The 17,471-nt window shown below is 36.1% G+C and overlaps 1 pseudogene; it reads left to right on the top strand.

The window, feature by feature from the left end:
- The window catches only part of LOC118838061, a 48,584-nt pseudogene extending 43,769 nt beyond the window's left edge, over positions 1-4,815 (top strand).
- Positions 4,816-17,471: the final 12,656 nt, after the last annotated feature.

The raw sequence follows: 17,471 nt of genomic DNA, 5'->3' as shown, positions 1-17,471 counted from the left end.
AGAGACATGGGCTTCATAGTAAGTAAGGAACAGAGCAGACAGTTTGTCTGATAATATAGGTACACATAATTTGTGATGCTCTTCAGTAGACTGATTGACTGAATAAGTAAGAAAATATCTACATATGTCTATCTCTTCTCTTATTTGACCATGGCTTTCTCTGGAAATATTCTGAATTGGTATTTACACATCCCTATATCTTCACAACATTCAGTTTGGTAGAATTTCTGCCATAAACAAAAAATGCCATGTAAATAATAATGAACAATTGTGTTAAACCAGCATTAACATACAAATACAAGATAATAGGTAGTCAAGTGAATTGCCTAGTGAAACATACATTCCTTTACACAAAGGTTTTCTTGCATTTATATCCTTTAACCATTGTCTATTGGGGGATATTATAACTGAGTGTATATTATTACTGAATATACATAGAAGCACAAGTTTATGTCTGCTCATGGTTTGGTGAATAAATATTTAAAATATAACCAAGAATTATCAATAGAAATGTGTAGAGGAAAGTGGCAAAGCTTTCCACTTATTTTGAGGGTATAATTTGATACTTTGAAACTCAGGACAGCCACTTCAAGTTCCTATTTACCATTAAAATGGATGTCCCTAAGTAAACTAGAAACATTTTTCCAGATAAAAAAACAAATATTTTCTACTTTAGTCCCATTTTTAAAAAGCAATTTTACTTTGTATGATAATGTTTTAAAATATAGTGAAAAACAATAACATCTGTTAAAAATGGGCATAGTGGGCTATGGCCTACTCATCCTAATAGCTAATTTTCCAGTACAAAAAAAATGGGAACTTTTATATTTTTTTCCATAATGACTAGGTCTAGAATTTTACAAAATAAAAGGCCAGAATCATGGAAAATTTAATGTGGGAAGGAATATATATATATATATATATATATATATATATATATATATATATATATATACACATATAATTACACATATTTATGTGTATTTAAGTGACTGAGAAATATGAAATTAGCTCTGACCCAACATTTCTGTTTTTTTAAGAACTTGCAGAAAGTGGATGGGTTAGATGGCCCCCATGCCCCTCAGCTCACCAGGAAGGTGGAGTGCCATATTTCCGGCCATATTCCTCTTGAATGCCACTACCAAATGCAGGAAGGAAGACCTTAACCTTGGGGCTGAAGAAGCTGAGGAACATGCTCCATGCTTTCTCCTCATGAAAGGAGCCCCACCGTCACTTCAGTAAGCCCATGGTGGAAATTCTTTTATTTTTTTAATTAAGATTTTTTTATTTTTAGTTTACAATGCTCAGTTCCACATAATTTTGAGTTCCACATTTTTTACCCCCCCCAACTGCATGTAATCTGATATGTCTTATACATATAACTTCACATTGAACTTATTTACACAATAGTCAAGTTGTAAAGAAGAATTATAACCAATGGAATGAATCAGGAGAAAGAAGAAACAAAACAAAAAAAATACCAAACAAACAAAAACAAACAAAAGAGAAAAAAAAGGAAAAAAAAGAGTAAACAGTGTGTCTCAATCTGCATTCATGCTTAATAGTTCTTTCTCTGGATGTAGATAGCTGTCTCCATCATGAGTCCTGTGCAGTTGTCTTTGCACCTTGTGTTGTTGAGAAGAGCAAAGTCTATCAGGGTTAATCATCACAGAATCCATATACCTGTGGTTGTGTATAATGTTCTTCTGGTTCTGCTCTGCTCACTCAGCATTATATCCTGTAGATTTTTCCATGTTATTATGAAGTCCGTATCATCCCCATTTCTTATCGCGCAATAGTATTCCATTGCCTTCATATACCACAACTTGTTCAGGCATTCCCCAATTGATGGGCATCCCCTTGATTTGTAATTCTTTGCTACTACAAAAAGAGCTGCTATAAATATTTTTTGTACATATGGGTCCTTTTCCCACTTGTGTGATCTCTTTGGGATACAATCCTAGAAGTGGTATTACTGGGTCAAAGGGTAAGAACATTTTCATAGCCCTTTGGGTATACTCCCAAATTGCTCTCCAGAATGACTGGATCAGTTCAAAACTCCACCAGCAATGTAACAGTGTTCCAATTTTCCCACATGTTCTCCAGCATTTATCATTTTCCTATTTTGTCATTTTAGCCAATCTGTCAGGAGGGATGTGGTATCTAAGAGGGGATTTGATTTAATTTCTTCCTCTGAAAACTGTCTGTTCATATCCTTTGCCCATTTCTCAATTGGGGAATGACTTGTATTCCTATATATTTGGCTCAGTACCCTGTATATTTTGGAAATGAGGCCTTTATCAGTGACACTAGTTGTAAAGATTTTCTCCCAATTTTCTCCATCCCTCTTAATCTTTGTTGCATTGGCTTTTTTTGTAAAAAAACATTTCCATTTAACATAATCAAAATTATCCATTTTGCATTTTGTAATCCTCTCTATCTCTTGTTGGGTCATGAATTCTTTTCTTTTCCATAAATCTGATAGGTAAACTATTCCTTGCTCTCCCAAATTGCTCATATTTTCAGCCTTTATTCCTAAATCATGAACCCATTTTGACTTTATTTTGGTATATGGTGTAAGATATTGGTCTATGCCCAGTTTCTGTCCTACCATTTTCCAATTTCCCCAGCAGTTTTTGTGAAAGAGTGAATTATTAGCCCAGAAGCTGGCCTCTTTGGGTTTATCAAGGAGGAGATTGCTATAGTTGTTGACTACTGCGTCTTGTGTACCTATCCTATTCCACTGATCCACAACTCTGTTTCTTAGGCAGTACCAGGTAGTTTTGATGACTATTGCTCTATAGTACAGTTTAATATCTGGTATGGCTAGGCCACCTTCTTTAGCATTTCTTTTCATTAATACCCTAGATAGTCTAGACCTCTTGTTCTTCCAGATGAATTTTGTTATTATTTTATCCAGCTAAGTAAAATAATTCTTTGGTAGTTCAATTGGTATGGCACTGCATAGATAGATTAATTTAGGTAAAATTGTCTTTTTTATTATATTAGCTTGGCCTAACCATGAGCAACTGATATTATTCCATTTATTTACATCTGACTTTATTTGCATGGAAAGTGTTTCATAATTATTTTCATATAGTCCCTAGGTTTGTCTTGGCAGGTGAACTCCCAAATATTTTATGGTGTCTACAGTAACTTTGAATGGAATTTGTCTTTCTATCTCTTGCTGTTGGGCTTTGTCAGTAATGTATAGGAATGCTGAGGATTTATGTGGGTTTATTTTATATCCTGCAACTTTGTTAAAGTTGTTTATTATTTCAAGTAGTTTTTTACTTGATTCTCTAGGATTCTCTAAGTAAATCATCATATTATCTGCAAAAAGTGATAATTTAGCTTCTTCTTTGCCTATTCTAATTCCTTCAATTTCTTTTTCTTCTCTTATTGCTAGAGCTAACATTTCTAGTACCAAATTGAATACTAGGCGTGATAATGGACATCCTTATTTCACTCCTGATCTTATTGGGAATGTATCTAGCTTATTATCTAGCTTATCTCCTTTACAAATAATGCCTGTTGATGGATTTCGGTAGATGCTATTTATGATTTTAAGGAAGGCTCCATTTATTCCTATGCTTTCTAGTGTTTTTAATGGGAATTGGTGTTGTATTTTGTCAAAGGCTTTTTCTGTATCTATTGAGATGATCATATGGTTTCTGGTAGTTTTGTTGATATGATCAATTATGCTGATAGTTTTCCTAATCTTGAACCAGCCTTGCATTCCTGGAATAAATCCTACCTGGTCATAGTGTATTATTCTTGTGATAAGTTGCTGCAATCTTTTTGATAATATTTTATTTAAAATTTTTGCATCAATATTCATTAGAGAATTTGGTCTATAATTTTCTTTCTCTGTTTTGACTCTTCCTGTTTTGGGTATTAGTAGCATATTTGTGTCATAAAAAGAATTTGGTAGGACTCTTTCTTCCCCTATATTCCCAAATAGTCTATAAAGTATAGGAATTATTTTTTGTTTAAATGGTTGATAAAATTCACATGTAAAACCATTTAGCCCTGGAGATTTTTTCCTAGGGAGTTCATTAATGGCTTGCTCACTTTCTTTTCCTGAGATGGGGTTATTTAGGAATTTTATTTCCTATTTTGTTAACCTGAGCAATTTATATTTTTGTAGATATTCATCCATATCCCTAAGGTTGCCAAATTTATGGGCACACAACTGGGAAAAATAATTCCTAATTGTTGTTTTAATTTCCTCTTCATTGGAGGTGAATTCACCCTTTTCATTTTTGATACTGGTAATTTGATTTTCTTCTTTCTTTTCTAAATCAAGTTGACCAAGAAATTCTTAACAAGTATTATATTCAGCTTATCAGTTTTGATCTCCTTTCAGATGAAGACATACACCAAGGACTCAAAACATCATGCAGTTGGCCCACTTATCTTTGGTTATAGCAGTCTGGAGAGCTGATGTGAGATCTCCATATTGTTAAGAAATTGGAGGCATCTAAAGAGCTTGATACAATTTTCCCCAAGGCCCCCAAACTAGAAGAAAGTCTCAATGTACTTATAAATTAAGCTTCTGTGACGCTGTTTATGGAAGGAAACAAACAGATCGCAAAATGCGTATTCAGCAGACAAATTCTAGAAATTCTAAAGGACACTGGTATTGATTTTGAGATGTTTGATACTTTTGGAAGATGCAGAAGTGCTACAAAAAAGAATAAAAGCTTATTCAAACTAGTTGCATGTGAAAGGTGAGCTTGTTGGGGATTGGATATAGTTAAGGAACTGAAAGAAAATAGCAAACAGTTGCCTATCCTGAGAGGAGAAACTTAAGGAGCCAGAAGGCTGTGAAGTGCTGGCCAAAACATTTCCTGAGCAGGGAACAATTTATGGGTCAGTCATGTGGAGTGAGGGAGGAACACAGGGTTTCTTCACCTGTTCCTCACCTGCATCTGACCTTCCTGCCCAAGTTCATTCTCAATGTACACAGTCACATCCGACCGCCTTCCCATCTCCTATGATGGGATACACTCAGCATCCTAAAATTCAATTTTAAGAATGCATTAAAAAAGACTCTGTGCTAAGTACTAGGACTACAAAATCAAGGCAAAAGACAGTCCCTTCCCTCAAGAACCTCACAATCAATGGGGGAGACAACAAAGAAAAAAAATTACATACAAAAATTAGGATAAATTAACAGCATATAAACAGATAAGTGGGGAATAAGTAAAAGCAGAATGAGCAAGAGTTAAGAAAGTGTGGGAAAGTTTTTGTGTAGAACATGAAATTTTAGTTGAGACTGGAAGGAACCCAGAGAAGCCAGGAGGTAGATATGAAGAGGGAAAGCATTCTAGGCAAGGGGGAGCAGGCAGAAAAAAATAACCTGATTTGAAAGATGGAATGTCTCGTTCATAGCGAGAAAGCCAGTGTCACTAGATTGAAATAATACATCACCAGAAATGAAAGGAAAAAAATTCTTGGACATATGGGGTGAGGAGAATAAGATTATGAAGGACTTTAAGCACGAAATAAGCTATTTTGTATTTGATCTTTGAATATTTTAGGAAGCCATTGGAATTTGATGGAGAATGACACGGTCAAATCTGAGCTTTAGGAAAATCGGTTTGTCATCTGGATGGAGCATAGATTGGAATGCGGAGAAACTTGAAGGCAAAATCCAGTATCAGATTTTCACGATAGTCTAAGCATGAGGTAATGAGTGCTGTCACAAGGCTTTTACATTACCGATGAGAAAAGGAAGTGTAGCCAAGAATTTTGTAAAGGTGAAATCAACAAGTCTTGGCAAATGATTGGAAATGGCGGTATGTGAGAAAAATAATGAGGATTCAAGGATGGTGCCTAATTGACAAGCCTGGGGGACAGGGAGGATAGTGAGGCTCTTGACATAATAGGGAAATTAGGGTACAGTGTTTAAGAGGAAAAATAATAAATTCAATTTTAGACATGTTGAGTTTAAGGTATCCACTGGACATTCAGTTAAAAACGTTTGAAAGGCAGTTAGAGATGCAAATTTGTAGGTCAGCAAGGAGGTTGGGGTAGGACAGGCAAGTATGAAAATCACTGACATAGAGATGATAATTAAATCTGTGGTAGATGATGAGATCACTAAGTGAAGTGCCATAAAGTGAGAAAAGAAGGCCTAGGATAAAGCCCTGTGGGATAATCACAGTCAGAGTTCGTGATCTGTATGAGTTTCCAGCAAAGAAAAACTAGGAGTGTAACTTTTTCTTTTTCTTTTTATTTCATGCTTGAAAGTCTAATAGATATTAGGTAGAATCTCAGAGTTTCTTTAATTTGCAATTCTCTAATTGTTATTCACTTGTAGCATTTCTTTTCATATTTGTTATTAGGGTGGACTACTTTCTTTGGAAGCTGCCTATTCAAATCATTTGACCATTTATCTATTGAGAGATAGCTCTTGTTACTAAAAAATTGAATTTTTTCCCTGTAACTTTCCAAAATTTCCCTGGAAACCATTCTCCTCTAAGTGTTTTTATCCAATATTCAAATACGGGCTCCCTGAGCACCAGGGACATTTTTGGCCTATTGTTTTTATTATTGTTATTGTTATCACAAATGTGTAGCACTTAGAAATATAGAAAACACATTTTTCATCCATTCACTTTATTGGGAAGTAAGTAAAAGAGTGGTGCAATTAGGGTCACCTATTGCTATATTATATATTTATGTGTGCTGTGCTACTGGGGAAGGGGCACTGATTTAGAATCAGGGGAACTCAGTTCATATCCTGCCCCTGCCCCTGCCACACCTTTGTGACCATAAGAAAATTATTTAACTTACTTGAATCTAGTTTTCTGTAAAATAAGAACAAGGAATTAAAAAAAAAGAGTGACACTGAATCAGAGAACCTGGTTTCAAAGCCCAATTCTGATGTTTGCAATGTGTGTGATGTTGGTTGAATTGTTTAATTCCCTTTGGTCTCAGTTTGATTAGTAAAATCAAAATATCAGCTAGATAGCTTTGAATGTTCCAACTCTAAATGTGTGATACTATGAGGATTCTAAAACACTTTGTAGCTATAAATATATTATCATATTATCTATGAACTGCACCTTCTGGCATGGCATTTGAAATTTGATAACTCTGGCCTCATTTAGAGATTAGTAGGATAAATTATGTAAACAGGCTTTCAAAGAATAAGTCATATACCTATTGCAAATATTATTGTTGGCTTATATAGATTCAAGTGAACCTTTATATTATCCATTGATTCCCAGACCTATGGGCCTTGGAAAGAGACCTAACCCAATAGAGTGGTTACAAAAATTTGATGGCATTTATTTGTAGAAAAGTAACTGGCAGTAAATTTCATTGTGCCATATTCAAGGTATTGTTATTAGTTTTGAAACTGACTGACCCTATCATTTCTTACAGAACAAATTATTTTAGAAAAACATGGAAATTTCTGACTTGCATGAAATAATGAAGTGTACAATGAACAGAACCAAAAGAATGTTGTATACAATAATAACAAAGTTGTTTTAAGAACACTGAGAAACTAAATCATTTTGACTATTATAAATACACAAATTAATGACAAAGGACCTATGAAGGAAGATGCTCTCTGCATCCAGAGGGAAAAAAAAGATACATAGAAGTATGTATAGTATGAATTTACATATATGCATGTGTTCTATGTATATATGTGTGTATAATATATACATATCATGTATGTATATCATAAATATGTATGTATATGTATAAATATAGCAATGCATGTTTGTATATATGTGAAAACATACACATATATTTTTTGTGTGTGTGTGTCAAATTCCACTTTATTGGTATTGTGAAAGGAGAAGATGGGAGCAACACTCGGTGCTTGGAGGGGCGGGGTGGCCCAGGTGTCCCAAGCAGCCAGTCACATCCATGTTCCTGTGGGCAGTGAGAGCATGCCACCTTCCACCAAAGTGATGTCCCCACACTTGGGGCACCTTCATGTAAATTTTGCTATGAGGTTCATGATTAGCAGCAAAATAAATACCAATTTTGACACTTCATAAAAAGACAAATTTAAAAGTATCTGTAAAAAAAAAGTGTCTGTAAATTGTACTAACTTAAATATTTAGCAGCACAGCCAATCAAAGACAGCTCACAGACACAACACTGCACTTTGATATCACAAGTGCTTCCCTCACCATTATTTACAATGGAATTGTTTGGGATGACTGATGTACATATATAAATAAAACAAATGTGGAAATAGAGACAGCCCTAGACAGCACTAAATCATAGTGTTTTTGACTCCTTTCAATTCTTACAGGTTCCCAGCATGCAGAGCATGATAGAATAGAACAGGTTAATAAAAAAAAACCAAGCCCCCACCCAGTGAACATCTGAGAAGATGCAATTCCATGGAGCTTAGTGTTCTAGGGAGGCCAAAGGCTGGATGGGCCTGGTATTTCCCAGTCCTCATCCTATTTGCTGTCCAATGGCTAGTCTGTTACCCTGTGAGCTTGAGGGGTTTCCCACTGTCTGGCAAGCATAGAGATGAGCTTCTCTCAGCTCTCAGTACTTGGGATAAATATGTACCACTGCACTTCTCTGCCCCCATCATGTCCCCTGGGTTTGGGGGCTCCCTGGGCAGTAACCAGAGTGTTCCCAAAGTGATACAGCATCAGGTTTTGCATTAAGTCTTGGTTTTGTACATCATAAAACATGAAGGTGAGGGCCTGAGGGTACATCTGGTAGCCCATGAGGACCCATTCCAGGTCCCGGATCCTCTGGCCATCAGCAAACCGGTATTTGTCTTTCTTTGGTGGCTCCTTGGCAAACATATATGTTTATATGTCTCTAATGATAGCTATCTCTAGGGCAGGGGGAGGGGAGAAAAAGTTACTTGATAACTTTATTATATATTTAAAAGGAAAAGCAAGCTATATACAATATATTTGCAGTTTCATGTGAAAAAAAATTGACTGATCTCAATAAGTTCTCAGGCTAAGCTAAAGTTTCAAATAGTACCTATGAGAATCCATTGTGTTGAATGTTACCTGCTAGATATGAGTAGCATCACCAGTCATCTATGAGAACAGTATGTATTATCAGGCAAGGAAGAGGAATATAGATGTATCTTCACTACCTTGAAGGCCCCAAATATCCAGAGCCATACAAAGAAGGAGTAAGGATAATCTGTGATATTCAGTTAATCAGGTCACTATCACTTGGGGGCTAAGCTGACAGTTCAGCTGTCAGGAAATATCATCAATGTATATAAATTTCATATTATTGAAGTGATCATTGCTGCACTGTTTTGCATGTTTATATGTGTGATCAAAATAATGATGAAGGTATATAAGAAATATAATAAAGAAATAAGAGGAAAGCTTTTCAGGGATCCAAGTTATGTACCTCAGTGTGCACCTTTCACAGGAGGGGTTTTATCCATATAGTACAAGAATTTAGAGGCACTTCATTTAAATTAAGTAATTGTTTTTACTGAGATATAAACATGATTTAAATTCCCCTTGATCTTCCATTATGTACTGAGATGTGTTCAAGTGTAGTGTTGAATACAGAAGCACAGTTGTTTTCTCAAGTCTGAAGAGCTCTTAGAACTAGGTGCTAAAACAATTATTTGTTCTTCTGATGATCTCTCCCAATCTAATATTCAATTTGTATATATTCTTCTGAGAGCCTCTCCCTATCAAATATGAAAAAAACCTTGCACCTTAGGCCATTTAGCTGAAGAAATTTCTAATACCAAATTGTGCCATATTTGTTATCCAAATGGACCATCTTGGCCCACCAGAGCACCATATTATTGAGATAGTGATAGAATGTTATTAGGTTATGGAAGTGTTGAGCCAAGCTGAAACTGATTTATCTTTGAGCAACAAGAACATGTGTTACTATCCAAGATGTTCTCAGTTAGCTGCAAACTCAGGATTATGACTGCAGGATAGTATTCCTGAGTATGGTAAGAGATAACTTGAGGGGGTAGGGATAGGGTAGGGATAATCAGAAGCCTATGATTAGTGTTTCTAAAGCCTAGGATCAGTGGTTCTAAAAATATCAAAGACATAGAACTGGGGACATAACAAGGAAAGCATTAGAATTAGCTTACTATTTTTATAATAACTCAGGATCGATGAGAGAGGAAGTTATTAAATATAAATTCAGATGCTCTTTGAAGATATTGCAATCTACATAAATGTATGTGTATAAGAGAATCATATGTAATGTACTTATATATGATAGTATATAGATAAATATTTCTATACAGTGTGTACTTTATAGAACAGCTACATATATTATGTCATTTAAGTGACTGATGCGCTCTTGAGGGCATCTCTCATTTAGATCTGGCATTTTTCAGTCTACCACTCTTCACATGGGTATGACCTATCATCTTAGATGTTCTTCTCTTGGTTACTAAGCCTCTGAGAGGAGGGAAGAAGTGGGATTCAGGAGGAAGCTGAGCAGTTTTACTTTAGTGAAGAAGGGGATGTAAAAGAAAGAGTTTCTGTACATATATACACATGTGTTGAGGCTTATACATCAGATCCTGTATGTTCTGAGATAGTTTCTAGTCCCAGTCCAAGGTGTGAAAGAAGAGGAGTGTTCACTATGCCTTGTTCTCTGCCTCTTGTTTCTCCTCTCTCAAAACCATCACTTCGTGAATTGTAGGGAATTGTCAACTCATAACTTAAGATGGTATCAATAGAATTTTTGCTTTCCCTTTCTAAAATATTCTGAAAAAAGTATTCTTCTTTATAGACATTTGTTATATGTGATATTCTAATGTTTATATTCTGCATGTATCTCTATATCAATTCTTACTAAATAAATAATCGATTTTTCTGATGTGTTTAATTTATTGCCTCTGGTCTATATTTTTGATATATGTTAATTTTTATTCACCCATGTTTTTCATAACTTCCTTCTGTCTCATACTATAGCAGCCCACTATTCCTGGATCTTAACTCTTTTCCATGGCTTTCTAACCCTGAAAGATCACTTCATCCCTGTAGCCCTTCTTCTGGTTGATCAGTAATGCTTGAATTAACCAATATTAAGAAATCCTTTTTTAAGAAGTAGGCCCATGTTCTCAATATCAAATTTGCGTGGGCTCCACTCATGAATCCCTAAACTTTATTCTCCACCATGCCATTTCTTTTTTTTTTTCTTTTGCAAATTTCTGTTTATTTTTAAAACAATCAAATTTTGTGAAGCTTCCAAATGAATTGGAAAGCACAATACCTTCAATGTGATATTATACATAAACTACAAATCTGTGTGGTGATAATGTGATTGAAGATCTTTCCCATCCATTCAATAGGCCTCAGGTGGGGCCAGTCAAGAGAGGCCAGCCCATACCTTTGTGATGCTAATCAGTGATTAAAGATATTGCCCACACTCTTTTGCCTATTGGGCATGTAGTTCTCAGGCCCTAAAAAGAACATATACACTCAGATGGTAGCCACTGAAAACTGAGAATTCAGAAGTCAGAAGAGAAGCCAGATTTCAGATTTCAGCCCAAGGAGGAGAAGAGCTCTGAGTACACACACCTGCAGAAAAGAGTGCTGAGGGGACAGTGGAGACCAGAGAGCTGCAGACCCGAGGACTGAGGTGGGGGGAGAGGACAGAGGAGGCAAGCAAACAATTAAGATTCAGAGGTGATTGTTTACAGAAAGGGGGTGCGGGGAAGGTTACAGGATGACTTGGCTCTTTCCTGTAATACTGTGTTTTAATCTCCTTGTTGCTACATTGAGATGGGCTTGCTGGTTCTGGAATAAAACTACTGCTATATCAAATTACTGGTTCTGGGATTTGATTCTTTGGTGCCTAAATAAATGTTATACTTTCCCATCTACCTACAGAATTTTTCATACTTTGACACTCTGAACCATACAGGCATGTTCATGGTCATCCTCAAGGTCATGAATCTTGCCTTACTGATACAATCTATTAAATGCTGATGAAAGAAAATCTACTAACACACTCCAAATTTCTCTAGGTACTATATTTTAATCATATTGTGTTGTATTGTAATCATTACTCCTTTTGATCCCAAATACTCAGTTAATTTCATTATCCATGCCTGTGTATAGTTGAAGTTTCAGGTGATGTTGAAAGCAAAATTACTTCTCAAATTGATAACATAAAAGAATCCAAATGATATGAAATAGTAAAATGTTGTTCTTCATTTGTTATAAACCTAAAAATTTGAGGGAGACAATGGAAGTCAGAGGACAAATAAACTGACTTTTCTTTAAAACAAAAGCCTTATATAGAGGGTGTGCAAAAAGCTTTAATGTCTTAAAACTATGAACATTTTCACCATGTCATTTCTTAATACTGGAGTATCACGCCATCCTTACACTGCCTTCCCTTGATTGGTCAATGCCTCCTGCAACCTCCATACTCTTCCCTCTCTCAGCTTCAACTTCCTTTCATGTGTTATCTTCTCTTATTACAACAAAGTATAAATTCCTTGAGGTCATAGACTAGATTTTTTTCTGATATTTTTATTTCTGGTGTTTAGAAGAGTTCCTAGCACATAGAAGATATTTAATAAAGTCTTTTTTGACCCGCCTCAACATGTTAAACTTTTGTTATGTCCTTTTTAAAAAATTTTTCTCATGTTGCCTGAATATAATTCTAATAAGAATACTATATGTTTACTAACTGAGCAAATACTTTTGACTCTGTTATATACTAATATAAGAATGCTTATGAAATATACCATATAGAATCCATTATATTCCAAGTCATTTGCAGAGGGAAAACTTTCTAATTTAAAAAAAAAGCTGTAGAAAACATACATAAGGGGAGTGGAGCCAAGATAGCAGGTGGAAAACAGGGACTCCCTTAATGTCTCCCCCAAATCCCTCCAAACACCTGTAAAACATGGCTCTGAACAAATTCTAGAGCTACAGAACTCATGAAATAACAGAGGTAAACAAGTCTCCAGCCCAAGACAGTTTGGATGGTCCTTGGGAAGGGTCTATTTCAAGGTGCCGGGAGTGAAGCACAACTCAGCTTGGGCCACACCAGGACAGACAAGACCGGGAGTTAGGTGGAGCATTCCTTTGGGCCCTGAATCACTGAGCTGTGGCAGTTACCAGACTTCTCAACCCAGAAACACCAAAGACAATGGAGCAGGTTAATGGAAAAAATGCTGGATCTGAGTGAGAGAAGTGAGTGGTCAAGCCCAAGTCCTGGGGTAGTAGAGGTGGCAAAGTGGCAGAGGCAGCAGCAGGAAGCTCCTGAGGCTGCTTCCAAAGCTACAGCTAAGGCTGCTTCTGGAGTCCCTGGACCACATGCTAAGATAAATCAAGCAGCAGACCAGAGCAGGAGTGCAGGGAGTGCTTTGCTGACACAGAAGCAGGGTTCTCTTGCTTTGCCCTGCTTGGATATAGTCACAGTCCTGATTGGCACTACTTGGGGGAAGAGGAACACTGCTGTGGCAGAGCTTGCTGTGTAGAAGTACCTCTGAAAATAGCAGTTCAAGGCTCCTAAAGCATAGGACAAAGTACTCTCTACAAGCAGTCATACCCTGACGAAAAGCTCAAGGGTCAAGTAGTTGGCTGGGAACATGACCAGGGAGCAAAAAAGGACTCAGACTGAGACTACAGAATTGTTTTTTTTTTTTTTTTTGGTGACAAAGAAGAACGAAACATACAGTCAGAAGAAGTCAAGAAAGCCAAAGAGCCTACATCAAAAAGCCTCCAAGAAAAATATGAATTGGTCTCAGGCCATGGAAGATCTCAAAAATGATGTGGAAAATCAAGTAAGAGAAGTAGAGAAAAAAATCGGGAAGGAAAATGAGAGTGATACAAGAAAACCATAAAAAAACAAGTTAACACCTTGCTAAAGGAGACCCACAAATACTGAAGAAAATAACACCTTAAAAAAGATTAATTCAAATGGCAAAAGAGCTCCAAAAAGCCAATGAGGAGAAGAATGCCTTGAAAGGCAGAATTAGCCAAATGGAAAAGGAGGTCCAAAAGACCACTGAAGAAAATACTACCTTAAAAATTAGATTGGAACAAGTAGGAGCTAGTGAATTTATGAGAAATCAAGATATTATAAAACAGAACCAAAGGAATGAAAAAATGGAAGTCAACATGAAATATCTTATTGGAAAAACCATTGACCTGAAAATAGATCCAGGAGAGATTATTTAAAAAAATTATTGCACTTCCTGAAAGCCATGATCAAAAAAGAGCCTAGATGTCATCTTTCAAAAAATTATTATGGAAAACTGCCCTGATATTCTAGAGCCACAGAGTAAAATAAAAATTGAAAGAATGCACTGATCTCCTCCTGACAAAGCTCCCCAAAAGAAAACTCCTAGGAATATTGTTGCCAAATTCCAGAGCTCCCAGGTCAAGGAGAAAATACTGCAAGCAGCCAGAAAGAAACAATTTGAGTATTGTGGAAACACAATCAGGATAACATAAGATCTAGCAGCTTCTGCATTAAGGGATCAAAGGGCTTGGAATATGATATTCTGGAGGTCAAAGAAGCCAAGATTAAAACCATGAAACACCTACCCAGCAAAACTGAGTATAATGCTCCAAGGCAAAATATGGATTTTCAATGAAATAGAGGACTTTCAAGCTTTCTCAGTGAAAAGACCAGAGATGAATGGAACAGTTGACTTTCAAATATGAGAATTAAGAGAAGCATGGAAAGGTAAATGGGAAAGAGAAATCATAAAGGACTTACATTCCTACATGGAAAGATGATATTTGTAATTCATGAGACCTTTATCATAATTAGGGTAGTTGAAGGGAATATATATACATATATGTGTATATAGACAGAGGGCACATGGTGAGTTGAATATGAAGGGATGATATCTAAAAAAATGACATTAAATTAAGGGATGAGAGAGGAATATATTGGGAGAAGGAGAAAGGGAGAGATAGAATGGGGTAAATTATCCCACATAAAAGTGGTAAGAAAAAGCAGCTCGATTGGAAGAGACAAGGGGGCAGAAGAAAGGGAATGAGTGAATTTTGCTCTCATCGGATTTGACTTAAGGAGGAAATAATATACACACTTAATTCGTTACCTTACCCCACAGGAAAGTTGGGGGGAAAGGGATAAGAGAAGGGGAATGATGGTAGGGAGGGCAGATTGGGGGAGGAGGTCATCAAAAGCAAACACTTTTGAAAAGGGATGTGGTCAAGGGAGAAAAACAAGTAAAGGGGGACAGGATAGGATGGCAGGAAATATAGTTAGTCTTTCACAACATGAGTATTATGCAAGTGTTTCGCATAATGATAGATATGTGGCCTATGTTGAATTGCTTGCCCTCTCAAGGAGGGTGGGTAGGGAGGGAAGAAGGGAGAGAATTTGGAACTCAAAGTTCTAAAAACAAATGATCAAAAAAAAGAGTTGTTCTTACATGCAACTGGGAAATAAGATACCCAGGCAATGAGGTATAGAAATCTATCTTGCTCTATAAGAAATAAGGGGGAAAGAGTATAAGGGGAGAGGAGCTGGGTGACAGAAGGGAGGGCAGACTAAGGAAAGGGGCAATCAGAATATATGCGATCTTGGAGTGGGGGGAGGGTAAAAATGGGGGTAGAAAATTTCTAACTCAAAATCTTGTGGAAATCAATGCTGAAAACTAAATATATTAAATAAATTAAATAAACAAACAAACACTTAAAGTCTCACCTTCTACAGGAATCCTTCCCTACTTCCTCTTAATTTTGGTGCTTTTCCTCTATTGATTATTTCCAATTTATCCTGCATTATAGCTTGTTTGTGTGTAGTTTTCATTTTCTTTCCCCTATTAGATTGTAAGCTCCTCAAGAGTAGAGTTTATCTTTTACATTTCTTTATAGCCTTTGTGCTTAGCCTGACACATAGTAAGTGCCTCATCAATATTTATTGACTGACTCACATTCCAGGAAATGGAATAATAATATTTGTAATAGCATTTGCATAGTAATATTTGTAGATGAGAAATTTTGAGAGGTTTGAAAGAGAATCTAGGAGACATATATCATTACCCTGGCTCATTAATTTCATGCTCATTATGGTTTTGGTAATATAGTGACTCTGACTAATATTAACTTTCCTTTTACCAGTCTAAATGCTTTATTATATCAATGTGAACTCCACCTCACTGACATAACTTCATATGATATGGCCAAATGTGCACTAATAAGTAACACTATTAAATCCCCTTTGTCAGAGAAATATGGTACTAATATATTTCACCCCAACCAGGGTGAGACAAAGAAGAAAAAGACAACAACTAATTTCACAATAAATATTGTTACCACAAGCAAGTGGATGAACATATAAATAAAGTTATTTGAAAGAAAATATGGGAAGATATCTTCAAAATATTTCACCAAGATTAAGTTGGAATCATATCAGAGTTACATAAAATAGAGTTAAACGTTAGTGAAATAATGAATACAAGTCAAGCAGAGAGACAGCAAACATAACAAAAATGTGAATATTTTATGTTGGCCTATCATATGTTTCGAAGCATCCTTTTTCCATTTGTTGTACATTTAAACCTTTCCTGACTCAATAATGGCTTTGGCTTGTATTGCTTTTGAATCTTATGGAGAAAGATTTCTTCCCTCACACCATGTAGTAAGTAGGGTTTGCTTGAAGGGTACCTGTCTTCAGCCTTTTTGTTATTTGGCCCAAGAAAACTCATGGATCTTTGGTCTTTCAGCAATTCTTTTTTGTTCTAGATGCAGAAAATGAAGTCATCAATCTACCCCAGAAGCTGAAACTGTAAGCATGAAAGAGTTTAGGACTCCCAGCCAGATGTTTCATCATGTCCAGCAGTGACACTTTGGGGAGTGTAAGTCTGGGCACACTAGCCCAGTAGAATCTGACTATGTTGCCTTTAGACTTAAAATTGGTAGGAGTACAGGATTAATGGCACATAGGAACTGAACTATGTTATAAACTTATTCCAAGCTCCCCAAATCTCACCTGATATTGATGTAGAATAGTGGGGGATTATGTCTCTGAGGTATTGAAGAAAATGTTTATATATTTGTTCTTGATATAGCTTGAAACTAAGCATTACTTTGTCAAACCTGGTCTGCTGTGAAGGGATTAAATAGAACTGGAGTACTAGTTCCTGGGCCCCTAAACTGTGGGAAACACAGGTGATAGGGGTTTAATTCAAAGGCAGAAAGGAAAAGCAACTTCAAACTCCTCAAGGTATTAGAGGGTGAGAGGGGCAAAGGATAACAGGTCTGACCCAGAAAGATTCACAGTTAGTCAAGTGACATAGATGTATATCTATGTCATATATGTCATCTATGTATATCTATGTGATATACATAGATGTATATCACAAAGCTATTGTTCTCATTTTCTTACACCTTCTTGAACTTATATCTGTTGATTTTGACTTCTCTACATACATAAACTCTAGAGAACTTGCTATTCAACTATAGACTTTTTAAAAAATGTGACTAAATAAATAAGAAAAGGCATCAATTATTTAT

Source organism: Trichosurus vulpecula, chromosome 1, assembly GCF_011100635.1.
Source record: "Trichosurus vulpecula isolate mTriVul1 chromosome 1, mTriVul1.pri, whole genome shotgun sequence".
Lineage (NCBI taxonomy): Eukaryota > Metazoa > Chordata > Mammalia > Diprotodontia > Phalangeridae > Trichosurus > Trichosurus vulpecula.
This window is presented reverse-complemented; position numbering and strand designations above follow the sequence as displayed.